The sequence below is a fragment of the Euprymna scolopes genome, chromosome 27, assembly GCF_053919585.1.
Source record: "Euprymna scolopes isolate OS-2025 chromosome 27, ASM5391958v1, whole genome shotgun sequence".
Taxonomy (NCBI): Eukaryota; Metazoa; Mollusca; class Cephalopoda; order Sepiida; family Sepiolidae; genus Euprymna; species Euprymna scolopes.
The window spans coordinates 102,639,917-102,654,916 of record NC_136508.1 but is presented as its reverse complement, the minus strand read 5'-3'; the positions used below and the strand labels follow the sequence as shown (position 1 = coordinate 102,654,916).

General features: G+C 33.5%; 1 long non-coding RNA gene across 1 annotated transcript in view; it reads right to left on the bottom strand.

Annotated features, from left to right (window-relative positions):
* LOC145248750 (uncharacterized) overlaps positions 1 to 15,000 on the bottom strand; it is a 749,979-nt gene that overhangs the window by 653,433 nt on the left and 81,546 nt on the right. The gene's annotated exons all lie outside the window — the stretch shown is intronic.

Sequence of the window (15,000 nt, the reverse complement as noted above, 5' to 3'; positions counted from 1 at the left end):
CATAAACGTTTTGTCTTTATTTCTAGTCTTTCTCTGTGTGAATGAAATTAACGTATTTGAATATTTTCTGGTGAAAAGTGTGTGACGCTGCTCTATTTCAGCAACGGAAAAAGATGCTCGAAAGTAAGAAAGTTTTTTTTTTACATCAGTTGAAATAAATATAACAGTTTTCGCTTGTTTGAAGTCAGAGGGATGAGTATGCTGACATGAATGAGAACATAATACACTTAGAGAATTGCTATTTCTTATATCTCTTATTATGTTCATTGACCCTTTTTTCTAATTTACGCTGGGTTTCACCAACGTATCTATTATGACAATTTTAGCAAAGAACAGTTTATATGCCTGTATTGGAAACTAGTTTGTTTGTTTTTAAGCTGTGAATACCTTATAATAATTATCATTACGCAATTTTGATTCAAAATGGCGCAATCTATCTATTATATTTATAAAAGTGAAATTGTCTGTCTGTGTGTGTGTACATTTTCCTACGCAATTACTCTGTCAGTTTTTAGTCTACAGACTCGAAATTTGATATACAGGCTACTGAGAATTGGGAAAATCGATGTGATCGGTTTTTAGCCAGAAATTTGGCTGATAAGCGGTCCAGGTTCAACGATGTGACCTTTGAGAACTCTACCAAACTCCTCCCGCAATGTTGAGTTTGAAAACTTGAAATTTAAGATATAGGATCCATGGACATGGATCTAACTTACTAAAGTGATTTGAGCCCCAAAAATAAACGTAAAGGGGTCATAATAGGGGTCAAATTAAAAAAAAATCACCTTTTTTTTTGCTCAGCATTCACCTCCAAATCCCCGGGCAACGCCGGGCCGAAATCTATAATATATATATATATATATATATATATATATATATATATATATATATATATATACACATATACATATATATATATATACTTGTTTATTGTTATATAAACATGCTCACATCCCGCTGCTACAAATAGCCACTTGTTTCAATCAAACAACATATATCATCAGGCAGCGACTTGACTATTCAAAAGTTCAATGAATAATATAATAAACTTTATTCATTGAACTTTTGAATAGTCAAGTCGCTGCCTGATGATATCTGTTGTTTGATTGAAACAAGTGGCTATTTGTAGCAGCGGGATGTGAGCATGTTTATATAACAATAAACAAGTATTATCAGCTCTTTTTATTGAGCACTATCTAACAACCTCGTTGAATTCATTAGTCCATTATTTTGAATATAAAAAACCCCGAGTATATATATATATATATATATATATATATATATATATATATATATATATATATATATATATACGTAAAAACGATATTATTTTTGCACCAGTCTAATATAATCTGGCTCTTTTAAGGCTACAGGTGTTTTACAGAAAATCCATTCGAATAAATTCAAGAAATCTTAAAATAAAATTATTTCCCATTATTAATTCAGAGTACGGTATGCACAAACAATGTGCCAGGCGTGAACTGACCTCTTATAATATTGGATGCCAATGTGTAAACATTCTTTTTTTTTTACATTTTTCTTAAACTTTCCTCCTAGGAGGTGGGACATCCAACCAGATGTCTGACATTTACCCCTATTTTAGTGAGTCCAACCAAGAGATCTTTTACGGATTCTAGCCGTCCCTTTCAGTGCAATCGTTTGTATTTCACTTGCACTTGGTTTACCGGGTATGCTTGCTATGTACTTTTTTAACTTCTTTTTCATAAGCCCAGTTGCTCTTATAATGACTTGTATAATTGAAACGTCTTTTCATTTTCAATTTCGTTTCATATCATACATAAGTCCTTGATACTTTGTAGGCTTATATGTGTGTTCTCTTATAGTGAAACATGTTTGTATATATATATATATACACACTTTGTTTGAAATGACCATTGAAACATCCAAATCTTTTCCGAGTTACTATTAATCTCAGTTAAATGGGGGAAACAAAAGCCGATATCCTGTTTATAACCAACGCTAACCTCAAACCGTCCGCGCTAAAAAAAAATTCTACGATATATTCATTGCAATTCACGATATACTTTTTTTTTTTTTTTTTTTTTTAGTCTTCTGGCATTTTTTTGTGTTGTCTAGAATACATCGGACACTACACGCCATCTAACCCTGACGCTAAAGTCATTTTCCACAAAAGACTTAGCGAAAAACAACAACAACAAAAACGGTATTAAAGAGCATTTAAACATTGAAACGATCAATAAACGTCCGGACTTCATTTCGTCATTATGTTTAACAGGTTTTGTTCAGTGTTTTGATTTTCATTTCTTTTTGCTAATATTCTTTATACGGTTTTCAATAAAAATGTTGAATATCAGTCCTTTAGAGATTTCTTTTTTTTCTATTTTTTTTTTTTTGTTTTTTTGCAATGTATTTGGTCAAAGAATATATCCAAGGATTTTCTCTGAGTAAAGTTTTTTTTTATATTTATTTTGATTTTTTGCTGAAATCTTTTAAAAAGATTTTTAGTTTTCACACGTAAGCTTCTTTTGAATCTCTCTCTTACTCCCCTCTCTCTATATATACACATGTCTTTCTTTATATATATTTTCAGAAGCTGAAAAATTATAGCAAGCATCTATATGAGCACTCTGACCATGGTTCCTCGTTTTCAAAAGGCTAAAAATTAAAGGATACATCTGCCTTACTTTTAATGCTAGGTTTATTTATGGTGTCTTTTACATATAATAAAAACCCTTCCCAATATATGCTGATGAGGAAACCTTGTTTGTTAAAAACATTATTTGTAATAATTATTGTCCGTAACTTGATGTCTACCACAATAAAAGCACTGTTTTCCGAAACGATCGTACAAATAATTTATTTTGCTGTTGTTCCTTCTTATGAAACGAATTTTTAATTTAATTATAATTTGTTTTTAAATTATCAATCACATTACTATATATATATATATATATATATATATATATATATATAACAAGTTAATTTACTCACATAAAATTAATATACGAAAGTATAAATATATGCGTAAACTTTAAGTATTTACTTAAAAATTGCTCAATACGTAGGTAGAGCTTATTAGTAAGTTATAATATATATATATATATGGCGATTAAGGTACACTTAATATTCCGCGTTTCATCCACTTTAGGACTCTTCAGAAGAGCCTAGAGTGGATGAAACGCGTAATATTCAGTGTAGCTTAATCGCCATATATATTTTATAACTTACTATATATATATATATATATATATATATATATATATATATATATATATATATAGTTGTGCGCAAAAGTATTCGACCCCTACCAAAATTGTCTTAGTTGTTTGAATGGATACCTCAATAATCTTTAAAACCTTCTTTAACGACTAAGTTCGAATAAACTGTATAGTTTTCAACAAAAAAATAATAAAAAAGTAATTAGTGCTTGATAATATAAATAAATTTATTTACAAAAAATAAAAATATGGATGTTACAAAAGTATTCGACCCCTTTTCATTAATACTTGGTTGAAGCTCCTTTGACCTTGATTACTGCAAGTAAACGTTTCCTATAACATTTAACGAGACTTCTACATCTTTCCACTGGAATTTTAAGCCACTCTTCTTGACAGTACTGTTTTAATTCAATCAAATTAGATAGTTTTCTTTTATGTACCGCAATTTTTAAATCATGCCATAAGTGCTCAATCGGATTTAGGTCTGGAGACTGGGAAGTCCATTCTAGAACTTTAACCTTATTATTCTTTAACCATGCCCTAGTGCTCTTTGAAGTGTGTTTAGGATCGTTGTCCTATTGAAAGGTATACCTCCTTGCATGCCCCAACTGGTTCGCAGACGGAACAAGATTTTCTTTCAGTATGGACTGATATTTTACTGAAAAAACCGTACGACAAATAGACTTAATATACTCATGGATTTCAGAACTACTCTTTTCTTTCATAGTATAATCCGGTTCCTTATAAACTAACCTTCTCTCATAGTGTAAGAAAACGCTTTTTGACAAAGTGGCTGCCATAAAACTTCGCAGAATCATACACCCAAGGAACGGACTTAACAATAACTTATACCCCTCTGGCTTTGGCACTAAGGGATCCCCGTACGGTAGTTTTTTTTTTTTTTTAAAGTTTCTGGAATATACTACTACCATGCCATCGTAATAAGTCATGAAGAAAATAAATTTTCTCGTTTTATAAAAATGTTAGTCGCGTTGGAGTCTTATTTCTTGTTGGTTCGAAAGATTTTCAATTGCACATTTTGCGCCTGTATGCTTAAACATATAGTCTTCTCGTACAGATGTTTGACGGGAAGTTTCTCGTGTATAGAAATTACAAATGCAAAAAATAATGAACGCTATTTACTTCATAAGGGGGAAGCGATATGCCAAATACTGAAGATTAGGTAAGCTTACACAATAATCTCGAATACTTAACAACATCTCAAGAAGAGACAAGAATACAACGGTCTATTGCTAAAGAATGGCCATGTTCTTGCATGCAGGGAATACTGAGCCACTGAGATCTCTTTCAATAATGACCTGTAGATGGGAGTCAAAAAGAAAAGCCAGTCATCTGTAACGTTCCGAAGAAGTAGACACGATCCAAAACTGCCTTGTTTTTATGTTACTGCACAATTTAAAGACTGTATAATAGTTCGGCACCCGCAGAATAGCTACAGGCTGAAAAAATTAATTAAAACAAAAAAATATAAAGACTTGTAATAATCTAGGCTTTCGCCCCCCCCCACCATTAGGAACTACGCGGGGGACACAAGAAATAGGAAATAGGGTTGGTGAAAAGAAAATTGATAGGAAGTTGCCCACCGAGATAGGTAAAAGAAAGTAAGCCTTCTTAGTCACAACGTGGTTAGAACGGTAACAAATATCCGAAACAATGGGGGGGACATATTTAGGGTAAGTTCGCGGATACATTGAAATGTGACTACAAGTTTTCGACGAGAGGAAGTGTTTTGCCATGTTTTAACGACGGTGTCCGATTGAACACAGTTGGAAATCCAGTTGGGGGCAGAGTTTTATCAAGGATATTGGGCCTCTACGCGGTCATCTAAAAGATTGTATAGATTGGAGTCAAAGCTGGGTAAGAGTAGATCATGTCAAGAAGAAAATCATTGGGAACTAACGCGACCAGAGCGTTATCAACGGACAACGTCGGAGTACCTATTCTTACGTCACGAAACCTTATAACACGCACGCAAAAACACGCACGCGCAAGCATACACACATAGTTTAACTTATTTATATGACATATTCGTCTTATCCTGTCTCTGTAGAGATAACCATGGGAAGCCGGTTACAAAGATGCTTAACATGATCCGAATTGTTATCTTACTTCCCGAACTTTTACATTAAGAGAATTGAAAGTTTTTCCATTAAATTTCATTACATAATGCTAAGGGAAGATGGTAGATTAGGACACTTTCGTGATGCCTGGCTTTTCTGAATGGGTCCCTAATGAAGGCAGACCCCTTGCTACGCCACAAGAACATACTGAAATATAGGCATAAAGTAGTCGATGGACTAAGGCCATCGGGGGACACATGCCACAGATAAATAATTAGATTAACATATGCTTTTTTTTTGTAAGTCCTATATTTCGCTAATACATAGCCTCATCAGGGTCGAAAGTCCGGTTCGTGAATTTCTTTTTTTTTTCTTCATTTTGGTGTTATGGCGAAGAGACGAGAATTTACGTGTAAGTCCTGTGTTTTCAAGAGTGTAGTGCTCCAGTTTCGAGGGGGATTTAAAGTAAAAAAAGAAGCAATAAACAATGATTTTATTATTGTATTCGACACTTCAAAGTTTTCAAAAATTTCTCAATTAAATTTTAATTTTAAAAAGTGTCTTTAAAAAGTGTGACCATCTTTTACTTAAAATCCCCCTCGAAACTGGAGCACTACACACTTGAAAACACCGGACTAACACGTAGATTCTCGTTTCTTCGCCATAACACCAAAAATTAAGAAAAAGAAATTCACGAACCGGACTTACGACCCTGATATAGCGAAATATAGGACTTACAAAAAAAAAAACAATAAACAATAATTTTATCATTGTATTCGACACTTCAAAGTTTTCAAAAATTTCTCAATTCAATTTTACTTTTAAAAAGTGTCTTCAAAAAGTGGCCATCTTTTGCATATATATATGTATATATATATATATATATATATATATATATATATATATATATATATATATGTATATATATATGTATATATATATATGTATATATATATATATATATATATATATATGAACAAATGATTAATAAAATATGTTAAAAGACATCTTGAAAAAGAGTTTAAAACATATTTAATTTTAAAAAAGGAAGCACAAGATAAGTGGATAGTCCTTAATCCGCGGAGTTTCGAAGAAATACTCTCCTTCTCATCAGAGGGCAGGAATTAGCAAAATGCAGGATCGGATTTTGCATATAAAAGTATTTAATGAAACTACAAGTAAGTCAAAGATCTTACTTGGTTAAAAAAAAGCTCTATTTCCTTTTCAGTTTTCTTGAGCTTTTTATATCTGGATGAGTTTATTTTACTTGTAAATATTAACTCTTTAATATTTATAATATATTTTAAGTTTACCATTTTGATTACCTTAGTAAACTTATTGTAACTTTTATTTTATATATATATATATATATTTATATATACACATGTTCATATATATATACACCATTTAATTATAGAATTATTATTATATTTATTATTAGTATTATTATTATTATATTATTATTATTATTATTATTATTATTATTATTATTTTCATTAGAATGTCAAAGTTCCATATTTTATTTAAACATTTAAATGAGTGACGCAAATCTAATATTCTGATATTATACTTTACTTTATTCTTCGATATGTCTTTAGAATTTTTACAATTCCTTAATAATCCATTATTCCTTGCTGAAAGAATCAAATACGTTCTAGTCACGTAGAGGGAAGAACCATATACACACATACATGGAAATAGCGATCTCGGAGTATCTACTACTATAAAGACAACTAACAGAGATTGACATGAGATATTCCGTGTGAGAAAATAATATCAAATTAAAACTGACAAAATCCTACAAAAAAAATAACGTCAAGCTTCCATCGAAAAAAGGGAAAATGGTGAAGACGCTTGACGGTTTGACAAGATGAATATACATTTTTGAGTTACAGAAAAGAAAAGTAAATTTCAATTCATAAGTTTAGATTTGGATTTGCATTCTTATAATTCAGGATTTTCAGTTCGTTTTAGCGATTTACAGAAAAAAGAACAGAAAAAGGAAATCTAATAAAATTGATTTTTTCAGATTTCATGCACGTTCAATGAAACTGGGACGTACATCAAACAATCATTAAACGAATAGTGCAAAGCTTTTAAATGAAATTTACATGCAATATTACTGTAGCACTGAAATATTAGAATGTATGAAATTCATCTTATGTTTGATATTTAATTTCGCTTAAACTAAAGAAAACTCTATCAAAAAGGCTAATGAGTGAAAAGATAATTCCTAGCTTCAGTGTAAAAGTCAGTTGATGACGCCCTTCTCTCGAGGTGGACCACGTGCTCTTTCTTATTCCATAATGTTCAGTCGGCATGAAGTTATTTTAGGCGTTTACTATCTGTTTATTTTTGTATGTCTTCGCTGGATTATTAGACTCGATTCATGACGTGATATCTAATCGAAAGGGACCTAGTTTGCTTTTCCAATATCATTACGAAGCCGGCATTAAGTAGACTTTAGCTTGAAAACACAAAACCTTTTTTCTTTTTACTAAGATGGTCACTACTCATTTAGGGGCAAACGCAACTCTAGAATAAGGGTTAAATGTAAGGCAGATGTGGAGGCTAAAATGTCATAATAAAGCGAAGGTAGGGATGACAACAGGAATTTGTTTACATCGGATTTGAAACCGACAATATTAGAGTAAACGAGGAAGCATATTCGCGGTATCCAGTTCAATAGCCTGACAATTATGGGAAAGAAACACTGTTAATAGAATTTTTATTTTGTTTTAGACCGACATAGAAGATATGGAAATATTTAGGGTAGTTGCAGCTAGGCTTGTATTTGTTGCGAAAGATTTACCGGGTGTTACCATGAATTGGAGTTCAATGGAGCACCCACAAAAAGTGATAATAGAGCAGAAATAGACTCGTCACATCCCTTTCTGTGTGAAGGAACACGTGAAAAGATAAAAAGATTATCGCCACAGAATTTTTGAAGACGGTTCTGCACCCTGCCGATAAGATAACTCCTTGGATTACAACTCCAGATGTGGCAACAGTACTCCATCTTAAGAAGTATTTCACGATTGTGTCCAGGTTGATAAAAACAAAGTGTTCCGGCCACGGTTATGTGCGTGATGTGGTTTCAATTGAGGGCCACGTCATGCCACCTCAAATCTTCGACGTCGACTTGAAACTCTACATCAAAGTGTACCTCGATGCGTTGAATTTATTGTCTCACCCTTTACGGGGAGAATTGTGTAGTATCTATTATGTTGGCATGATACAATCTACCAAGCAGAGAAAGAGCTTAAATAATCGCTTGATTCCGTACTTCTGGGATGAAACATATAATAGTCTGTTTTTCTTAAAGTTTTTTATTTTAAAAATCTGTAAACAAATATGAATATACTATTCTATATACCAGAAGTTTCTTATTTCGTCATCCTGGTAAATCATATTTTTATTTTCTGCGAAGAAAGTGGGGTCTCTCTACCGTGCTAGAAAATAACTTACGCCTGAATGTATTCTGTTCATCTATTCGGCCATCATTCGCCAATGTATGGGTTACTGTTGTCACATTTGGGCTGGTGCATTAATACATGTATCTCACTCGTTGACTGGATTTAAAAGAGAGTCGCCTTAACTGTGATCTACGCATCAGCCTCTGTCCCATCAATGAAATTTCGCATTCATCTGCCTGTTCTACAAGTATTTTAATGGAAGATTCTCTGACAAACTACAACCACTTGTACCCCCATCGACATGAATACCCCCAAGAAACCCAACAAAGCTAAATCCCTCCCCGTCACAGTAGAGAACCCTAGATGCAAGAAAACCTTGTACTCCAATATGTTACACTTTTGAACTTCCTTCCGGGATTCTGCTTTCCGAACTGTACTGACATGCAGAAGTTCAAGTGTAATGTGAACTGTCATCGTGCTACTCGTCTCCCTTCATAATACCCTTGCAAATTATGTCCCCGATAGTAGCCACCTCCTTCAAAGTGGCACTGTGCCTTGTTTGAGGTGAACATTCAATTATAGAAAAAAATGTGATTAAGTTACAAAAATATCATTGCTGTTCGGGTTTACCTCTACTCACGTGGTTCCTTCGTGTGCTCTTTTGTGTTAATAAAAACTGTTAATGCCAAACCAGCCATTACAAACACGGTGATAATTTTGCCACAACCAACGACAGATTAGCTTGGAAGAAGTATTTATCTGCACAAGTCCTATGGAAGGGAACCACATCTTTTAATCTTATCTATATAATTATAAAACTCAAATGACCTTGTAACGGATGCTGTAACCACACATCCTGTTTACGACTTCCGGTTGCACATGAGTACATAAACATAAACCCATAAGAGCGTAAAAGTTTTATTGCCCTCATTATTGCCCTGAATATTCCTCGTTTGTATCCACTCTAGGATTCTTCAGGCTTAGGGTGGATTAAACGCGGAATATTCAGTGTAGCTTTAAAAAAAACATTGTTTATTGCTTCTTTTTTTTACTTTAAATCCCGCTCGAAACTGGAGCACTACACACTTGAAACCACCGGACTAACATGTAAATTCTCGTCTCTTCGCCATAACACCAAAATGAAGAAAAATAAATTCATGAACCGGACTTTCGAGCGAAATATAGGACTTACCCCCCCCAAAAAAAAAGAAAAGCAATAGACAATGATGTTATCATTGTGTTCGACAGTTCAAAGTTTTCAAAAATTTCTCAATTAAATTTTACTTTTAAAAAGTGTCTTCAAAAAGTGTGACCATATTTTTTATATATATAAATATATATATATATATATGCATGTATATATGTGTATATATGTTCATATATATACATATGTTTATATATCTACAACATTTATTTATAGTATTATTATTATAATATTTATTATTATTATTATTATTTTCATTAGAATGTCAAAGTGCCATATTTTATTTAAACATTTAGATCAGTGACGCAAATCTAATATTCTGATATTATAATTTACTTTATTCCTCGATAAGTCTTTAGAATTTTTACTTTACATAAATAATCCATTATTCCTTGTTGAAAGAATCAAATAAGTGTTAGTCACGTAAAGGGGACAACCATATGCACATATACATTGAAATAGCGATCTCGGAGTATCAACTACTATAAAGACAACTAACACAGGTTGACATGAGTTATTCCGTGTGAGAAAATAATATCAAATTAAAACTGACAAAATCCTACAAAAAAAAAATAACGAGAAAAAAAGTTAAGCTTCCATCGAAAAAAGGAAAATGGTGAAGACGCTTGACGGCTTGACAAGATGAATATAAATTTTGGAGTCACAGGAAAGAAAAGTAAATTTCAATTCATAAGTTTAGATTTAGATTTGCATTCTTATAATTCAGGATTTTCAGTTCGTTTTAGCGATTTACAGAAAAAAGAACAGAAAAAGGAAATCTAATAAAATCGATATTTTACGATTTTATGCACGTTCAATGAAACTGGGACGTACATCAAACAATCATTAAACGAATAGTGCAAAGCTTTTAAATGAAATTTACATGCAATATTACTGTAGCACTGAAATATTAGAATGTAGGTAATTCATCTTACGTTTGATATTTACTTTCGCTTAAACTAAAGAAAACTCTATCAAAAAGGCTAACGAGTGAAAAGATAATTCCTAGCTTTAGTGTAAAAGTCAGTTGATGGCGCCCTTCTCTCGAGGTGGACGACGTGCTCTTTCTTATTCCATAATGTTCAGTCGGCATGGAGTTGTTTTAGGCGTTTACTTTCTGTTTATTTTTGTGTGTCTTCGCTGGATTATTAGACTCGATTCATGACGTGATATCTAATCGAAGGGGACCTAGTTTGCTTTTCCAATATCATTACGAAGCCGGCATGAAGTAGACTTTAGCTTGAAAACACAAAACCTTTTTTTTTTTTTACTAAGATGGTCACTACTCATTTAGGGGCAAACGCAACTCTAGAATAAGGGTTAAATGTAAGGACGTTGTGGAGGCTAAAATGTCATAATAAAGCGAAGGTAGGGATGACAACAGGAATTTGTTTACATCGGATTTGAAAACGACAATATTAGAGTAAACGAGGAAGCATATTCGCGGTATCCAGTTCAATAGCCTGACAATTATGGGAAAGAAACACTGTTAATAGAATTTTTATTTTGTTTTAGACCGACATAGAAGATATGGAAATATTTAGGGTAGTTGCAGCTAGGCTTGTATTTGTTGCGAAAGATTTACCGGGTGTTACCATGAATTGGAGTTCAATCGAGCACCCACAAAAAGTGATAATAGAGCAGAAATAGACTCGTCACATCCCTTTCTGTGTGAAGGAACACGTGAAAAGATAAAAAGATTATCGCCACAGAATTTTTGAAGACGGTTCTGCACCCTGCCGATAAGATAACTCCTTGGATTACAACTCCAGATGTGGCAACAGTACTCCATCTTAAGAAGTATTTCACGATTGTGTCCAGGTTGATAAAAACAAAGTGTTCCGGCCACGGTTATATGCGTGATGTGGTTTCAATTGAGGGCCACGTCATGCCACCTCAAATCTTCGACGTCGACTTGAAACTCTACATCAAAGTGTACCTCGATGCGTTGAATTTATTGTCTCACCCTTTACGGGGAGAATTGTGTAGTATCTATTATGTTGGCATGATACAATCTACCAAGCAGAGAAAGAGCTTAAATAATCGCTTGATTCCGTACTTCTGGGATGAAACATATAATAGTCTGCTTTTCTTAAAGTTTTTTATTTTAAAAAATCTGTAAACAAATATGAATATACTATTCTATATACCAGAAGTTTCTTATTTCGTCATCCTGGTAAATCATATTTTTATTTTCTGCGAAGAAAGTGGGGTCTCTCTACCGTGCTAGAAAATAACTTACGCCTGAATGTATTCTGTTCATCTATTCGGCCATCATTCGCCAATGTATGGGTTACTGTTGTCACATTTGGGCTGGTGCATTAATACATGTATCTCACTCGTTGACTGGATTTAAAAGAGAGTCGCCTTAACTGTGATCTACGCATCAGCCTCTGTCCCATCAATGAAATTTCGCATTCATCTGCCTGTTCTACAAGTATTTTAATGGAAGATTCTCTGACAAACTACAACCACTTGTACCCCCATCGACATGAATACCCCCGAGAAAACCAACAAAGCTAAATCCCTCCCCGTCACAGTAGAGAACCCTAGATGCAAGAAAACCTTGTACTCCAATATGTTACACTTTTGAACTTCCTTCCGGGATTCTGCTTTCCGAACTGTACTGACATGCAGAAGTTCAAGTGTAATGTGAACTGTCATCGTGCTACTCGTCTCCCTTCATAATACCCTTGCAAATTATGTCCCCGATAGTAGCCACCTCCTTCAAAGTGGCACTGTGCCTTGTTTGAGGTGAACATTCAATTATAGAAAAAAATGTGATTAAGTTACAAAAATATCATTGCTGTTCGGGTTTACCTCTACTCACGTGGTTCCTTCGTGTGCTCTTTTGTGTTTATAAAAACTGTTAATGCCAAACCAGCCATTACAAACACGGTGATAATTTTGCCACAACCAACGACAGATTAGCTTGGAAGAAGTATTTATCTGCACAAGTCCTATGGAAGGGAACCACATCTTTTAATCTTATCTATATAATTATAAAACTCAAATGACCTTGTAACGGATGCTGTAACCACACATCCTGTTTACGACTTCCGGTTGCACATGAGTACATAAACATAAACCCATAAGAACGTAAAAGTTTTATTGCCCTCATTATTAACATATAAATTAAATATTTCACCCAATGGGTCATGAATGTTTGTTAAAGATAAATGAAAAAAGGTTACATTTCATTTTCTATTTGAAAAGCCAGTCTTAACATGCGGAGCATGTTTTTAACTATTCTGTACTTTCAACTAGCAATTTCATTTAATAACGATATATCAAAATTTTAGTTTAACTTGAAGTATTATGGTATCTGTTCAGTGCACATTTACCTATAAGTATGGCAAACAACTTATAATTTAATGGCTGTAAGTTATTATTTAAAAAATTAAACAATTATATAAACAGAACGACGCATAGAAATTTATCTATATTCTTTTTTCATTTTAATATACTTTCATAGAAATGTTTCTGTTATTTCACAAAAAACACTATTTTCTTTACGCCACAAGTGTCACGCTCATACATTAATTCCATCGCTAATATAACATGCTGACCTAAGGGGTCACGGGTAGTCTAGTATATATACACATCAAAATCTTCGAAATATGTGAAAACATTTTTTTCTGATAGCTAACCTCTGATACGTAGGTAGGAAAGTTCGCGAAGACATCCCATCACCTAAGTAAGAGGTGACGCGGAGCAAGTCGGAAATTACAAGGATGACACCCTGAATATCCCAAGTTCGAATCCTCGAAAGATGTTGAACATTTTTACGTCGTCCATCAACTCAGGCCTTGATTGCATACTGATTAGAAAATTAAATAGGGAAACTAAAAGACTCTAAGAAGGCATACATGATGGTGATAATGAGCATCTATATAGCATTTTTAAATTGCATTTTCACTCCAAACAAGTCACAGCGCCAATTTGATGTTGGTGACTACTAGTAGAGATATAAGTTGCAGGGATCATATGTAGGGAGTTGAGCAGCAAGATATATGTTCACATTACACTTTAACTTATGCATCACAGTACAGTTGTCAAAGCAGGAACCGGGAAGGAGTTCCAAAGTTTAGAAGGGAGCAATTATTAGAGTAGAATGTGTAGAAGTGTCACTTGGCTGCTTGTCGAGTCTGTCGGGGGTATTTACGTCGAGTTTGTACAAAGGTGTGGTGTTCGTCGTAGCATACACATTAAAATAAATTACAATTAAAGCAGAGTGATGCGGCATTTCTTCGATGGGACAGAGATTGAAACTAAGATGACAAAGCAGGACTTATCAGATTGGCGACTCTCCTTTCAGCCCTGTCTAGGAGCGAGATACTAGTAGCAAATACACAAGCCCAAATGTGATAACAATACTCTATAAATGTGCGAATGATGGCCTTGTGGCGGTACAAGATACTTTCCAGCAAACATATCTTTCTAGCGCGGAAGAAAGAGAGAGAGAGATAGAGAGAGAGAGAGAGAGGGAGAGAGAGAGACCCCTATTTTCGCAGCAGCATTGGCAATGGTATCGATGTATCTGTTCCAACTCATGTGCCCTATGAACATTAAGTCGAAAAATTAAAACATAGTACTTACAGGTAATGTATCTTTAGCCATAGCTAATAGTGGTTGAGAAAGTTTCTTGTAAGTATTGAAGGGAACACGCTTAGTCTTGGCAATATTGAATAATACCGTCCATTTTTGTCCTCTTCCCCTATAGATTTTAGGTTGATGTTTTTCTAAAGGTAAGGTACCCAATGAAATATATCTAGGTTAATACAAGAGGGTCCAAGACGGACGTAGAGCAAGTTACCTTTTGAAATCGTCTTTACATGAGGCAACAGGCTTATATTCAAAAGCAGAATTCTTTCATAAAGAATTTAGCTTTTCAATACACGCGTTGTTGCGTAATGTAAAGACAAATTTAAGTATATATATATATATATATATATATATATATATATATATATGTATATATATATATATGAATAACACCTTATTAAGTCCCAGAGACCACTTGAGGATAAGGGTTAAGAGGGTACAGTAGTCAATTGGACAATATAGTAATCGTTAGTAATGGAAATTTGTTAACAAGT